The sequence below is a fragment of the Lonchura striata genome, chromosome 11 (genome assembly GCF_050655825.1).
Source record: "Lonchura striata isolate lonStrDom1 chromosome 11, ASM5065582v1, whole genome shotgun sequence".
In the NCBI taxonomy this organism is placed as follows: domain Eukaryota; kingdom Metazoa; phylum Chordata; class Aves; order Passeriformes; family Estrildidae; genus Lonchura; species Lonchura striata.
The window spans coordinates 14,600,033-14,614,848 of NC_140713.1; the positions used below are offsets into that span (position 1 = coordinate 14,600,033).

The 14,816-nt window shown below is 33.1% G+C and overlaps 1 protein-coding gene across 6 annotated transcripts in view; it reads right to left on the minus strand.

The window, feature by feature from the left end:
- Nucleotides 1-14,816, minus strand: part of LOC110484420 (uncharacterized) — a 91,645-nt gene that overhangs the window by 57,501 nt on the left and 19,328 nt on the right. For 5 of the 6 annotated variants that reach the window (XR_014957898.1, XR_014957901.1, XR_014957900.1 and 2 more), the window contains one exon: nt 13,072-13,211. The exons of the other annotated variant lie outside the window; for it this stretch is intronic. The gene's annotated coding sequence lies outside the window, so the exon portion shown is untranslated. The remainder of the gene's footprint in view (nt 1-13,071; nt 13,212-14,816) is intronic. 6 annotated transcript variants of the gene reach the window in all.

Consider the following 14,816-nt stretch of genomic DNA (forward strand, 5'->3'; position numbering starts at 1 on the left):
ACACTGATGGATTGATTTAACATAGGCACGGGAAGAATCTAAACCCCTTGGTTTGCAGTTATGAATATTGTTGCAACAGATACTGATTGACACTTGATGCTTAAAATATTTTGTCAATAGTCATAGTCTACTGGAGAAGATTAAGTTAAGATTATCTTTAGGTAATAATGCTATCTGAACCACTAATTTCAGTTGCCATTACTTTTTAGCCACACAGCAAAGTGATCCTGTAACTTCTGGAAACAGTTTCAGTTTTATTAGGTACCAAAGTTTTTTCAAAGGGAAGAGAATAGCTAGTGCCTCCTACAGACAATACCCCATTCAATAAAAATCCATCAAGTCACAAAGTTGTTAGGCATATAAAGGACAATTGCATTTATATGGAATTCAACTTCATATACTGAACTTGACTAGTTAAATCAAACATACCTTTAAGAGTTCATATTAATTATGTCAAAAGATTAAACACTATTGTGCTTGATCAGACCTTTTCTTATTCTCTTTTAAGTAAAATTACATTTTTCCTTTCCTTGCAAAATTGTCTCGCACTACTCAGCAAGGTCTATGGTATTGTGTACAGATACATTGTAATAATGTTTTTATATTTAAGTGTGAATGTCAGACTCAACAGAAAGTCACAAGTACTTCCCTAGGTAATTTGAAGAAAGAAAAGCCACTCTGGTTTCCAAAGTGGAGTATGTAGGTAAGCATTCAAAGACAACTTTCTTCAAAGAGCAAACACAACATGTTGGAATACAGAAATGTCAAAAAAAATTCTTTTTACTTCTTTCATTTCTTTCAAGTTCATATCTTTATTAAAAATATTTCCCCTATGTGGAAATATTTTGACAATTTTTGATTTTAAACTTAAATCACTTGAAGTATTAATCAGATTCAGAAGACTGACTTTCTAGATTCAGTGTTCAAACTGTAAATCAGTACTCTAATTTATTATGGAGATAGCTTACATTTCCCCTAGTAAATTAAATGATTAATCAAACTGAAAAGCAGGTGTATCCTATTGTAAAAATATCCATCATATAGAACAATTTCCATTGCTGTCAAGTCCTTTCAATATTTGATGAAGTAATTTTACCCCCTCCTTTCAAAAGACATTTCCTTTTATTATGTATCCTAAGACACTTTAACTAAAAACCCAAATCTGAATATTTCAATAAGGTTGTTTTATTATTCAGTAGATTCATGGAAATTTTACTAGGATGACAGAAAAAATTCCACACCATTCTGTCTCCACTAATACAGGTACATGGCTTCAGCTGGCAATATTACTGGGATTAGCATAGAATGATGAAATATTTAAAAGGAATTTTTTTTCTAAAATCTAATAAATCAAATGACTGCCAAATGTCATTAAAGTGATGGTCTCTGACTTGAATATGCTTTTCATATTCAAATTTGAAAAGAAAGAGATGAAAGCCTGGAAAGGTTACTCAGTTTCAACTAATAACCTCAAGCACTCTACATTCACATGCATAAAAAATGAAATTGGCTCTATTGTCTAATTTTACTTCAGCAACAACTCTTTTCTTCTTGCACTGAACAAATGTATTAGCATCTGTATTTAAAGGGATATGCTGAGTGGTTTTGTTCACCCCAAAGTATTTAGCAGCTGTGTCAGACTAGTTTGTACACAGACAGTAGCTTATGAATTAAGTCCAAATACAATATCCTGTATTATAAAGTGTTCCTTTTACATCTCTTAAAATTTGTTTGACATATTTAACACTTGTAATTGCATACAGTAGGCAAAGAATATTACACTTTTTCAAGGCTAGTGGTAAATTCAGGTATTCTGCTTTTTTGCTTTACCTGAAGAAAATGACTGAGACATACTATTAGAAAATTATAAGGAAAAAAATAACAAATTACTTTGGAGCTTAACAGTCAAGACTATTTTGAGTCCCAGTTTTATTGCTATTAGATATGAATACAACATATACAAAGCAGAACATAAGCTGATTAAAAAATATATTTACAAATAAAAAATATAGAACTGCTTAAGAACAGCATTAGCTCATGTCATATTTCATCATTAATACAAAACCACTCACATTATGTAGCCATGCTGAAAATATTGTATCATCCAGTATATGATATGAATTCATTTTTAAACGACCATTTATATTTCTATGATACATTCTTTACATGCATATTCCTATGCTGGTTTTTTTAAGCCTTTTCTCATTTATTAGGTACTGTTCAAGTGAACAATGGATAGTTTGCCAACTACTGCCCAAAAATAATTCTATTTAATGGGAGTAAAATTAGTCTTTACATTTAGTATTTAAAACAAAACATAATACCAAATTTCACCTAACACAGAGAATAGGCAGATATTGAAGAATATTAAACACTTTCAAAAAATGTCTCAGATAAATTGGTTAACTGCTTTCATTTCAGGTGAGGAAAACAAAACATGGGTAATATACTTAGTCTATGCCAAAATGGTTTCTCTACTATTTAACACTGACTCTTTGTAATTAATGCTACCCAAAGATTTGGAAGAATCACTCAACTCCTTCAAAAAATTTAGGATTAGGGTAAGTACTAAATGCATTGGACATTACATCCAAATTTGAGATCTCAAACTTTCTCACCTTTCTGATTTCTGAGTTAAAACCCCTTGGTTGAATTCTGTAATTAGTCTTGACTGTCATCTTCAAGCAGCTGTATATTCTGTATTTTGATTTCCTTTTTGGTTACAATAAAAGGCTAACACTTTGATATGAAAAACAGAATTCCAACTGTCTCAAATGCTCAACAACAGTATCCCACAGAAGTGCTTTAAAAAATAAGTTCATGCTTTCTGCACAGAACAGCTGAGTTGAAAATACTTTGCTTATAGGACCAATATTCCTATTTTTACATCCACAATTTTAACTAATATATTGCTTTGAAAAACTCAAAATAAAGGGAACTTCTAAACTGTAAGATTAACTTGAATCCTATATCTATTAATGCTCAAAAAACCCATGTTTACTCCTTAGCATTTTATATATTTATTTCCAGAGTCCACTTATTCACTTCTATTTCAAGCAAAGAGCATGTAAGATAAACTGTAAACTATTCTCCAATAATCAAAAGTAATCATCCATTTGCTATTAATATTTCAATCACTATGAATATTGATTAACAAATATATTACTGAATGAGAACCCCCTTCCTCTATCAAGTGCTGAATTCCTGTGATCATCTTATTAACAATGTCAGAACAGAGTCAGAAAGAATGCTATTACAGGAACATCAATGTATTTCAAGTGTACAGAGACACAAACATTACTCATTAAATAATTATGATTAACAGGGCAACACAGAATCATATACACATAAAAATACATATTGCAAAAAAATTATTCTAATGCTGTATGCAGTGACTTTTCATGTGAGGAATAACATCTTCTGTTTTTACCTTTCCCCTACACTGGTGTAGCTGTGAGAACAGGAAGAGAGATACAGAAATGCTCCCTGTTCCTTCTCCACATGGATGGGACTTTAACAAAGTGCACACACCTTAGACTGTCTCCAGGTGCTGGGGCAGAGATCTCTCCTTGCAGAACTGCTCTTGTGGAGCTGGATCCCTGCTGAAGGGGGAAAGGCACATACAATCTCCTCCCAGCATCACTATTTTGCCATGTGCCAAGGAGAATGTAATGACCCGAGATCAGCACCATGACAAGGTTTGATGCAGCCCCTTCAGCCCTTGCTAGAATTAACACACTGAACAAAAAGATCTATCTGTGACAATGAAGGGAACTCTCATTGCTGCCTTTCTATCTAATGCAGATTCATCATTTTTCAGACCAGCATAAATTCATATTTAAGATCTTCAAAGGCATTAACTACTTGCTACAGTTTGAGCCAATTCAATGATTAAGTACTGACTCTCTATGTAAATCTGTCATGTACCAGCCATGTGCTCTTTTTCTTTCCAACATGACAATTTCTATTTAGGCATAGAGCACCAAACATTTTAGAAAATAGAAGGTTCTTGAGGGAAGTGTGCTTTCCCACCACAACCATGACAACTACATATCTGATCATGAAGCCATATTTGCACTTTGCTCATAATAGAACTTTTGATCACTTGCATAGTGCTTGCTTTCTCTTCAGCTTGCCTTACACCCTTTCTGAAGAAAAACCATGAAATTGTTCAATGATTCTTCTCAAGAGTGGAATTGGTTTTAAAGATTTGGTTTTGCACCTAACCCATAGCACACCACAATGAACAGATTTTAAAGATAAACTGTTTCTAGGGATGAACAAATGCAAAAATATATAAATAGATATAAATTTATATATAAATATATAAATATATATAAAAATATAAAACTATAAAACTATAAAAATATAGAAATATAACTGAACCTTTTTGATTGGTGAGATACAAACTTGCATAATTCTAAATTTATTTTCTCTCCAGGAAGCTGGGAAAACTTCATAAGCAATATTGTTGCTATCCCAAATGAAGGTACACCTACTCCTGCAGACTGTCTCAAAGAGAAAACTTCACTTTTTAAATTTTTAATCACTAATCTTTTATTGATCCATCAGAAAAAATCAAAACCAAACACAACTCTAACAAATCTCAAAGCCAGTTAGCTACACAGATACCAGCCAGTCACATAATTAAGAAATTCAAAGGTTGTGTAAACTTACAACTACCTTTCATTTCAAAGAGAACCATAATTCTTAAGTTAAAAAAGCATTAAAGGCAGAAAATTCCTTGAGGAAAAAAATACCTGTACATTTTTTGTACACTGAAGTTACAGAAGTAAGATTAAATAAGTAGCAGTATTATGGAAAAATCTAGTCCAAGACAAATATAATAGGATTTCTGCCTTTGTATATACAGCTGTGCATGTATTTTTCTACATGTAGATCACATACTTCTATCTTGATTAAAAAAAATAAATTTCAAAGATCTGTATTTGACAGCTCATCCGTTTAGAAAAAAAGTACCTCTTAGTATGGGAAGGAGGCAGAATTGTCAGTATAGCATCTTTATTTGCTAGGAGTGCATCTGTAGTGAAAAACTGCATCAAATTGCATATTTTTAATGTGGCTGATTTTTCATTAAAGTTTTAATACTTAGTTTTTGATACTGTATCCTCCCCTTGTCAATACAGAATTGTGTGAGAACAATACAGACCTTCAAAGATTAATAGAACTTGATTCTCATAATATGCATAATGTGAAAAAAATTATGCTTGATGACATTTATCACAACTAATCCAACTAAAACTCAGTTTAAAATCCCATTCTTTGCCTTTTAGACCTCCAGTTAGAACAATACATTCTACTTGCAAAGTCACCATAACTTACTCCTATGTCCATAAGCTCTGAAAAATAGTCTCTCCAGTAAGCAACTAAGGAGCATTTGTAGCCATAACCTCAAAAAAAAAAAAAATATTACCACCTAGGTTGAATTACTCCTGCTGATGCTTTTCCTGTGGGCTTACAGGGTCAGCCTTAAATCTGGCCTTCTATTTAATTTCATATTCTGACTAATTAGTTTTATTTGTTACCTAAAAATAATGGGCAATAACTTAAGATTCTGTAGTTTTCAATAATTTTAAAAGCTGCTGTTTGGTGTTATTTGGTATTATTTCTCCCTCTTCTTTCATTTCTCCTATCACAAAGAATGACTAGCAGTACATGCTTTCAATTACAACTTCAAAGTGTACTTGACAAGGGGTAGATAGAAGTTGTAAATCCATCATTTCAGAATAGTGTCTACTCAAACTTCTGTCATCCCACACTTTATCAGTTGCAAAACACAGCTTAGGTATTTCCTGGATAGTTTAAACTTTCTTTTACTTTAGTTTCTGGATTATAGTGACCCCCCAGCAAACAACCACCTCAAAGACAGAGAATAGCAAATGGTTCTTTTTAATCTTGGACCATTCAGTAGTCTTTGAAAGTACTGACTACTAAGTTTAACAAGTTACTGTTATCATACTCTGATAAGATGGTTCTGTTTCATAGATTTTATTTATTGTTTTATTAAATATGGTGGTACAGCACTTTTATTTCCCCAATTTCTGACAGAACAACAACACAAAGCAACAGAAGTTAGTTCTATAAGGGAGTAGGAGAATACAAAGGATTAGTATTTCTGGCACGGTAGAATGGAGTAACACAGTAACTCAGTAACACAGGGTAATACTAAAACCCTGAAATTTAATTCTCTAAATTCAGATTAGGTATTTATAAAACAAGCCAGGTTGAGGAAAAAAACACTGAACACTCAAAAATCTCCCTGAAGTATACCAAACACATTCAAGTCCTGCAGAAAATAAGTGTAAAGAGGAATCATATCAGCCAAAATTTAAAACTGCAATGTAATGTCCAAATAATTTCCTTTTTTTAAATGAATACAGCTGGCACATAGGTGGAAATACACTGTTCAAGTAATTGTACCAAAAAAAAACCCCAAAATAAAAGGAATAGTTTTTATTGCTTTGCTATACATAAACTTGAAGCTTTACAACTTCTCACCTTAGCCCTTCACCAGGAGAACCATGAGCCCTTGACATTGTTTTTTTTTTTGCTGTTTAAGAAAGATTTTCCTGTCAAAATTAGTTACAACTTCAGATCATAACTTACAGGTACAGGTAATGGCTGCTATCAGTACACTGCTATTAGAGCAAGAGAATGCACTTATGGTATCTGTGAGAAAAAAAAAGACAGAAAAACCAGAACCACTACCAAACAAATTGGGTTTGCCAGTAATTGTCTCATGGCACATTTTAAGAAAACCTGGAAGCTGACAGCAATAAATTTTATTGTGAAAACTGAATGCTATATAATTTTCTGTAAGGATTTTGTGTAGACATGGGAGTGCAAAGGAGGAGGGGATGGAAGAAGAAATAATTTTTTAATTTATTTTTTTTTAATATAAAGACCATGCCACAGAAAATGCAAATTCCTAGTTTTGATGTCTATTTTGAGGATCTGAAACAAGGCTTTTAATCAATGTATTATACATCAAATTGATAATGTTAACTTCTGATTATTCAAATGTATGAAATATTCATAGAGAACTGTCCAAACTTTTACATTTCTCAGACTTCTTTTCTCTATTAATTATCATGCCTGGAAGCTTTTTAGTAAAAGCAGCAGCCATCAGCCTGACTGAACCTGACAAGCTAGCAAGGCCCAATTACACTGGCACTCTGTGGCACTTTGATGTACTGGAAACGAAAAGAGATAGGGGCAAATTGTATAGCACATTATGTTAATGACTTGATTTAATCCAGCCACTAAACTTTATGTAGCCTGTTAAAAAAGATGCTAACACTAATTATGCCACTTTGGAAAGGAAAGAAGGGGACAAGCATTTCATACCGACAAAGTGAAGCTCATAAATGTTGTAAATGAAATGAAACAAAATGAAGTAATCTATGATTAATCATACATCATAGACAAGAAGAAAAGAGAAAGAAGCAAGTGGTACAGTTAAGTACTGGAAAATCTGTTAGATACCCTTTGTGATCAACATATCTAAGAAATAACCATGAACTGTCTAATTTGCAACATGCAAAAAAACCTCAGTATGATCTTAAATGGCTTAAACATTTTGGCATACAACTCAGATTTAGGGGATAATTAGCACAACAATCTCCAAAAATCACAAGTTTTATTTACAGTGTTTGATTACCAGCAGGATATTTATCTCAAAAGATAAAAGGCAGTGATTTTTAATCTTAAAAAAATATTAATTCAGTAACAATTTTGACAGGCTGTATTCTTTAATTAACCCAAGAATTTGTATCAACCAATGCATATTTTTAAAATCCAATCTGTATCAAATACACCTGCTCTCTTAATAGTTCAGAGGTTTTACTGTTTCATCTACCCTTCATGAACATGCATTTTTGTTACCACAAGAACAGATCAATGGAGAAAGGTAGAAATTGATGAATTCATGAACCTAAATGAATCGAAACACAAAGTTCTCGCATTATTTAAGAAGTTCTCTTAAAAAATTGTGATAAAATAAAATATATGACTAGAAAATTATAGAACAAGTATATTATATTTTGACTTAATAGAGATGAGTAGCACTGATTTTAGTTCTCAAAATTACAGGTGACAATTTTTTTAACATCATACATATAAACAATGCAATTCCATCTTCAAAAGTACCTTCTGCATCTTTCTGAAGAAACCTCTTCTACATCTTAAAAAAAAAAACAACAGCTATATTTCTCATACAAAGAATTGCTTCTTGTTGCTAGTTGCTTTCTAGGATGTCTTACAGCCTTGAAAAAAGCATTTAAAAAAAAATAAAGCTACCTCTAGGATATCACACTGCAGTACATTAAAAACCATGAAGTCTGATAGGATCTAACAGTACAGCCCTGGTCCTTTAAAAGAAGGCTAAAACAGATCAGAGAAGTATTAACTGTTAGAAGTACTGTCATCAATTTTACATACTAGTTTTATATTTTTTAACATTGTTCAGTCAAAGTTAGAACAAAAAGTATGAAATATTCTTGGGGTTTTTTTTGTTTGTTTTTTCAGAACTATCCTACCGAAATACCATTCAAAGAAAATTTTCCAAATTTGTATTAATATAATCTTATTGTTTTATATATGTCTTTGTGGTAATTAATTGCTGGTTTTAAGAATAAGTCAAGAGAAAATGATTAGTGCACTTGACCACAAATAATAATAGAAAAGAAGTACACTGAGGCAATTTGATACTGTACATATATAACTTTACTGAAAATTGATGTTAGATAACAGCAAAGCTACTTAGACAGCATGAGGTTTAAAATATTTTTTTAAACCTAAAAGAACTCTTAGGTTTTACAAAGGCTTTTTTAAAGTCTGGCCAAATAATTGCCATGAGCAATGACTCAGCTGTTTAATATTACTGGATAATGGAATTTAAATAATACAGTCATTTCTGTCAGATTTTATTGCTTCAAGAGCACTATCACCTTGATCTGAAAAACACTGGGAGAATCAATGTGGTTAAACCCCTTTACTGTAGTCTATCTGAGTTTTGCTGACGAACCTGAAACCAATATAGGTGCTTTACTAAAAAACGAAGAATAAGTGCCAGGCAAATCATCTCTTCCTTGCAGATGATTAACCCTGCAAAACAATGATCTTTATTCATCTAAACTGTATTTTTTTATGGTTTGTAAAAATAAAAAAGTAGTGTTTCCCAGATGAAAGTTGAGGACTGGAATGATAGAAGTCCAGTGATGAATTGAGGTAGGAACAACTGTTAGCTTTAGAGAGAAATATGGCCTGAATTTGTGGATTTCCTTGACTATGTTTAACACCATGCACACATAAAGAATAATTTATTATTTTTTAAAAATAAAAAAATAGTTCTGTATGCAGGTGGATTATTTCAACACATGTTCGGTTTTTATTCTCTGAAGCAAATTACTTATAAACACAACAGGGATTCAACATCATGTTTTTTCCAATTTTTCTAATGCACTCTTATGCAGAAGCACAAAAAAATGAACATGAAATTTTAGCATTCTGTTTGTGCTTTTACTGTAAACTTGGCATTGTGACTTGGTTTATTTCAATGATGAACAGTTTAAGCTCAGAGGTGGAACAGGATGACCTGTCTTTTATAATCTTTAAATAAATCTGCCTCTAACAACTTTAAGTCACAAATATGATAAGACATACTACCCCACTCTCTGTCTGAAAGGATTTGCAATAGCAACATTGGCTGTTATCTGCAGAAAAAGTGAGAATATTAATTAAAATAGTCTTTAGAACAGCATAGTTCTAAGAGAAAATATAAAGACATTTAAAATAGAAGCCAGGTTTCCTTTAATATTTTATGAATCTAGGTCAGATACCAGATTTTTGCATTCAATTATGATACAGTTTCCATTTGGGAAGAAAATAACACCACCATATCCACTACCCAGCTTCAGCTATAAAGTACACCAGAATATAATTTCTGTCATGGAGCTTCTCATAACGAGGCAGCTCCCACTGCTAGTAAGAAATGCTTAAGAAAATGGAAAGAGACATAGATTTATTAACAAAATACAGTTACTTATTCATAAAGATGAATTCTACCTTCTGGTTCTAATTCTTCAGTTATTTCTCTCTCATTTCCAGAAGTAATTGATGTTTGATCAGCTAACTGCTCCTCTGATAGATGTGAGAGCTTTTCTGTCTCCTGTTAAATTTCTTCAGCCATCTCCACCTTATCATCTGCTAGCTTTTCTTGCTTGACCTCCTGTCCCATATGCTACATAAAAGGATAAACTCACAGTCTTTATAACATCCCTTGAACAGTAAAACTTACTAAAGTTCAAAACCTGAAGAGTTATGGCCCATATTCATTATGTCTTTAAACAATGGTATTGCTTATGCAGCACAGGAAACAATGAGAAGTTGTCAACTGCAGTAACAAATAATTGATACAGTAAAAAGAAATTCTCTAACGATGAATATTTGTGAAAACATAACTATTATAATCACTTGGTACCTGTCAACATATATACAGCCTCTAAGACTTCCAGATTCATTTATATTTCAGCTTTTTCAGTTCTACAAGACTTAGTTAAAAAAAAAAAACAAAAAACCACAAAACCAAAAGAACCTGCTCCAGTATTATCTTATTCAGTTAGCAATTTTACAACTAAATTATACAATATTTTCTGTTTCAAAAGCAAACTAATGTAATATAAAAAACAATCAGTCTTGCAACTCAGTACAAACATTCTCGAAGGTAAAATATCTTTGGTACATAACTTATTCGGAGGTAATCTTACTCCCTTAGCTCCCTTTGAGCTCAATTACACAAAATAACACCTCATCAATGGATACCACATTGCAGGGATGGAAACCCAGTGATGACTTAGTGAAGTCAATCGTGTTAGCCCCTACAGAAGTGAGGCCCTGTCGTCCTCTCCTGGAGAACTGCAGCAGTGCCAGCACCTCCCTTTGCACAGGGCACCTCCCAGGGCTCACCCACCCTCAAATCTGCCACTCTGGAAGGACCATGGCAGACAGCAAAGGCTGGGCCAACCCCCACCCACACATTTCCAGAGTCTTTGAGGTCTAAACCCTGTTTTTTGGGAAGCACAAAGGGATTTGATGTAATTTATTCAATGAACCCAATCTCATAGGTTGATAGGTACACACATAGGTGCACACATCACTTTACCTGTATATGGAAATTGATTATGGTGTGAATGTTACTATCTTATACCTACAGCCAAGTCATTGTTATAATTGTAGTGAACCCTATGGAAGTGCTTGGTAAATGTTAAAATACTCAGTGATTAAGTGCTGCTAAACTCTTTGCACCCTTATCTTTGCATCCATATGTTGGCACACTTACCCCCTTTGCATTCCTGACTTTAGTATAAATCATTCCAAATTGTTTCTAATTTAATCTTCCTTTGTATGTTTAATCTGTGTAGTAAGTGAGCCTTGCCAGCAAACTCAGTAAAGTCATGTTTCCACAAATTCACATTAAACCCGGCTTTTGCCAAAACCTTTGATAGTGCTTCTTTAAGGTGGCCAAACCAATTGTTCACAATACCTATTTAGCTATATGCTGAAGTCACTCCATTTATTAATGGTTTCCCTCTGCCATGTATTGGCAATTTTTAGAGGGAAGGCATAACAAACTCCATCCAAACAAGAGCAAAATGTGCAGGGCCAGAAGCTGGACTTTCATGAACCCTGTGGGTGCCTTGCAACTCAGTATGTTCTATGATTCTGTGAGATGATCCCCCTTGATCCCTTCCAACCTGAACCATTCTGTGATTCTGTGACTACCTCTGCAGTAGCAATGATAAAAAGCTCCTAGATACACAGGCCTTGCAGGGTATTAGAACATCTATGCAAGCTGCAGCAACTTAATAGCAATTGAACATGTACCCTGGTGATACAGTTAGGAATACAAGAAGCTATCAAGTGTCAATGTGGGGAAGGCAAAGATTGCCACTTAAACATTAGGCCTATTGGAAGGACAGAAGATGACAAGCACTGCTGAATTTTTCAAATTCAGCTTAATCAAATAATAGTACAGCCCATGATATTTTCATGCTCTGAATATAATTTTAAATTTAGCATTATATAATCAAGCTATCAGTAACGACTGCCAGTATGTCGTAACTTCATATTAATCTAGCTTAAGGTATCTTTATTTATTTTAGTATCACTTAAGGCCAATTTTGCAAATGTTTGCTGTGGTCAAAGAAAATGTTTAAATGTTCAATTTAGTATTAGATGCCAATAAAGCTACTCAGAATCTTAATAGTAAGCACATGATGAACTGAAGTCATACTCATAAGAAGAATTATTCACAACAAGTAGGTCCACTCCATTCCATTAGATTGTTCATAGAAATACACTTTTTAAAAATTACAGAGTAGAAGAATCAAGTCTAAAAATATTTAGGTTACTTCTGGCCTGTGCTCTTCTTTTATAAATTTTATATATTGCTACAGTATATAACACAGTGTTGAGATACAGAAAGAGATTGCAAAGACTTAAATATTCACTGAGAAGTTGTCCTACAGCATGAGGAAACCACATATGAAATAATCTCTTCGGTAGACTATACCCATCTGGAAATAAAAATCAGTGTATACTGAAAATATTAAACATTTCTGAATTAAGGAAGCTGAAAGACAATTAAATATGGCCAAGGGCCTGTATAGGCTTTATGTAACTTTGTACAGTAAATAGAATAGTGGCTTGTAATTTGAGGGAGACAGTCCAGTGGGCCTCTTTTCTGTAAGAGCTTTCAATATCTATATTGAAAGAGAGAAGAAACACTGAATAAAGAGTATTAACCCAAGAGAAAAAGAATAAATGCAGCTGAAAAAATATGAGCCTCATTCAGCATATAATCTGTATTTGGTCAATTTTTGTATCTAATAGCTAGTCATAACCTTAGGATATTGTAAAAATGTTCACTTAAAAGGCACCTTTGAAATCACCAGCAATAGAAACTACACTTTTCTGGACAATATTCCTGAACTTCAACATAGGTATGACCTCACATCTTGAGAAAATATTAGATTTTTTTCAGAAAAATACCTCTTTCTACTTTGATCTTGTCAAGGATTGTATTTTTGTCTGCTAAATCAGATTTGATAGCCATCTCTAGTTTAGCAATTTGCAGTTTCATTTGCTGTTCCTTTGATTTCCATTGCTGTTCATGGGTCATACAGAAGACACTGTAATAAAACATATGGCATGTGAAAAACTTTTAGAAATCAGCTTCAACAGAAAATAATAAAGAAAAAAGCTTTTAGTGGCACAGAGACCACTGTCATCATGTCTTAGGAATTAAGTAAACACATGCTGGTCTGCTGCTGTTGAAACCAAGGCGCCTTTCTCAGGCTGCGGTTAAAAAACATGAAAGAGTTTGTGGGATGAGCAAAGGAACTGGCCTTAATTTAGAGATCCAAAGTCAAAAAGTTGGCAGCATGCAACATTTGTGGGACTTGAAAAGGAATTCAGATGCATATCCCAGAATAATCCACAACTCCAAACCTCAACGACTGACAACTAACAAAACCATTCTTTCCGCATACAAAACCTCTTAATGTAGAGAACTGGGATCATCCACCTGATTTTTTTTAAATCTGTGAAACATGCAGAGCATAAAGTCAGTTGCCTGTTCAAAGAAAAATGTTGACCACAAAGTGACAACAGTTTTCTCATACTGTAAAACAACAATTCTGATACTGATTAAGAAGTACATTTAAAGTAATCATTCTCCTACTTTAAAGAAAAAAAACCAGAGGTAGCCCAAGAAAATAGAATAACTTCTTTGCCTGTAATACATTATTTACTTGTAAACTACCAATCTATGTGCAATAAGGATTGCATAGACACAGAATTAGAACTGCTGAAACCACAACAAAAAGTGTTACTCAGATTAAAACTAAGTACATTATATAATTTCCAGTGTAATTCTCAGTAAGCAAAAAGACAGAGCTTAGTTTTCATATAAATTAGACAGTGAGTGTTACATTTATATTACTATATTTGCATTCCTATTTACTGAAAAAATGTCAATCTTCACCAGGCACAAAACAGTTTATTCACTTTTGTACTCTATAAAAAATCAGTAATTGTAGAGTTTTGTAAACAAAACAAAGTCAGTCCCTCAAGTCTTCAGCCAAAAAACTTTGTATTTTACATACATCAATGTATTAGAAATCTCCTACTATCTATTTCTTTATCCACCTATTGCTTCAAGAGATCTGTGTAACAAGTCTTGATCACAAAAAAAGAGGAGGAAGAGATGCTGCAGAAGGGAGGGCCCACATAGGTTCAAACTCTACATGCTGACTGAGTTCTGAGTATCTATGAGTGCATTTATATCTCAAATATTTGAAGAATGACTTTAAGATTAAAGAAATAAAATTTACAGCATGAACTGTAAACTCTAAAGTATATAGGGTTTATGTTCCTGATATGTATTATTCATTAGAAAGTTGTATATCTCTGTATTTTGTCTTTTTCTCATACAATAGCTAACCTATGTACACAGTTCTCTAGGCACAGAGCATTTTAAAGTGTGACTGTTTTCACAGCATGCATGAACTAAAGCAGAGCTTCTAAGTCCTGCAGTAATACATGCATCACTCTCCTATAATTTTGAAGGTAATATGCAAGCAATATAATGCAGTGAATCCACCACGACTCCACAGTATTGCAAAGATACAGAAGACATAGTGTGTTCTTTAATTGCTTAGAGTTTGATTGACTTCCATAAGGAAAACATAAGTCCCTTCAAAAGAAAAGAAATACTGTCAGTTTCCACACTTCTG